A 2365-nucleotide genomic window follows, 5' to 3' on the forward strand; every position below is an offset into this window, starting at 1 on the left:
TATGTGGAAGTGGTGAATTATTGTTGATTGTTGTTGTGGTTTGTTATTTCTAGGAGAATTCTTCCCATTCTTGATTATCCTACATTTAATGGAAAACTAATTCTAAAATCTAGGGCATGTGGATGATCTAGGTGAGTATCACCCTCTTAATGGGCATCCACCTCAAGGTGTGCATCCACCCTTGAGAATTCCACATCCTAATGTGTTTCCATAACCCAATCAAATGCAGCAACCTCCAATAATACCAATCCATCCTCAAGATCATGTAGTGTATCCCCTAAATCTTCAATTATCTCTTCGGGATCACTACACTCCAAATGAATATAATGCACAAACATGCATCCGGTTGCCAAACTTTCGGGCAACCCATTATGAAATCAAGCCCGCAACCATCCAAATGTGCCCCATTTTCTATGGGGTGAGCAATGAAGAACCACATAAACATTTGGATGAGTTTTTGAAAGTTTGTTCAACCGTGAAAATCACGGACCTTCCGGAAGAAGTCTTAAAAATGAAGCTTTTCCCTTTCACTCTTCGGGAAAAGGCTAAATATTGGTTCAATAACTTGAGGGCAAATTCAATCACATCTTGGGCTCAATTACAATATGAATTCCTAAAAAAATTTTACCCCCCAAGTAGAACCGATGATATGAGAACTTCTATCCGTGAATTCTCCCAAAATGAGGGAGAACCTTTACATGAAGCATGGGAGCGTTTGAACGATTTGCTACGGAAGTGTCCACATTACGACATTCCAAAGTGGCAGTTAGTCCGCTGCTTCTATGAAAGCTTATCCGATACCCAAAAAGATATGGTTGATGCTTCATGTGGAGGAGCCTATTTGGATAAAAATGAAGACGATGTGTGGCATCTTTTTGATCGCATGAGCGAAATTTCAATGTATCGTTCTTCATTGTCCTGATTTGGCCAAAATTTGAATGAAGGAGGGAAGAAAACCTCCAGTCTTTCTCAAGTGGAGAGTTCCATGGAAATTGCCGCCGAAGTCAACAATCTTACTCAAAGGTTTGATAAATTTCTTTCGAGCCAAAACCCGGCAATTCAATCATCCAACTCTTTCCATTCTCAAGGTGTGATGTGCATGACTTGCTCTAGTTATACTCACAATACTTTCAATTGTCCTCTTGGACAAGTTTTTCAGAGTAAGTATCAAGAACAAGTCAATGCTATTTTCATTCATCCAGGAAGTAATCCAAATTCTAACTCCTACAATTCCGGATGGAGTGATCCTCACTTCTCTTGGAGAAATCAAGGAGGAGGTATCATTCCTCCTCTTCATAAAAATTCTCAAGAAAAGTATGTATCGCCCCACCTCCGAAATGCAAAGTCTCAAGCATACCATTCTCCATCTTATCCTCTTCCAAATGTGAATCAATTCTCCAATTCTCATTCTTCAAATCATCAATCTTTTTCTAATCCACCTCAAGAGCCTCCTAGAAATCCCACTTTTGAGGATAAGGTTTTAGAAGCTTTGGGTGATCTTCGAAAGGAAAATCAAGTGTTTCATTCGCATTCTTAATCAATTGCAAAACTTGAAGCCCAAATTAGGCAAATGGTTCAAACAATGAAAGGGAAAGGGCCTATTCAACCCATACCTAACCAAAAGGCATACTCCATTTCCACCTTGAGAAGTAGGAGAAAAATTGATAACAGAGTTGAGAGACCTAGTGAAGTTAGTGTTCCGATGCAACCAAGTGTTAGCCCATTTACCATTCCCAATTCCATCCCTACTTCACTAGAGACAAATGGTCACATTAAGGAGCAAATTCCATCATCATCATCTTCCTCCCATGTAGAGAAGCCTTATGAGCCAAAAGCTCCATTTCCTCAAGCTTTAAACTTAACTCCATTTTCGAGGCAAGAAGGAAAAATCCATGACACGATGGAAGTTTTTAAACAAGTTAAAATCAACCTTTCTCTTCTTGATGCTATTCAACAAATTCCACCATATGCCAAGTTCTTGAAGGACTTGTGTACTCAAAAGCGGAAGAACAAGGGACCAAGCCCAAAGAAAGTGCTTCTCACGGAGCAAGTGAGCTCTATCATTAAGCTTAACACCCCACCTAAGTTCAAAGACCCCGGCGCGCCAACCATCTTTTGTACCATAGGGAACCATGAGGTCAAAAGGGCTCTTCTTGACTTAGGGGCTAGTGTTAATGTTATTCCTTACTCCGTGTATCTTCAATTAGGTTTGGGAAACCTTAAGCCAACTTTGGTAGTTATTCAACTCGCCGATAGGTCTACAAAACAACCAAGGGGAATTGTTGAGGACATCCTCATCAAAGTTGACAAATTCTATTTCCCGGTTGATTTTGTTGTGCTTGACACTGAGCCGGTTCCCAATCCT

At 40.2% G+C, this 2365-nt stretch overlaps 1 non-coding gene across 1 annotated transcript; it reads right to left on the reverse strand.

Moving 5' to 3' along the window:
- Nucleotides 1-647: 647 nt before the first annotated feature.
- On the reverse strand, nt 648-753 carry LOC132298056 (small nucleolar RNA R71). The gene has a single exon (XR_009479504.1). It is a non-coding gene; the product is annotated as a small nucleolar RNA R71 (small nucleolar RNA).
- Nucleotides 754-2365: the final 1612 nt, after the last annotated feature.

Source organism: Cornus florida, unplaced genomic scaffold, assembly GCF_030987335.1.
Source record: "Cornus florida cultivar Cherokee Brave unplaced genomic scaffold, ASM3098733v1 CherokeeBrave_3.0.0_Hap2_Chr02, whole genome shotgun sequence".
In the NCBI taxonomy this organism is placed as follows: Eukaryota; Viridiplantae; Streptophyta; class Magnoliopsida; order Cornales; family Cornaceae; genus Cornus; species Cornus florida.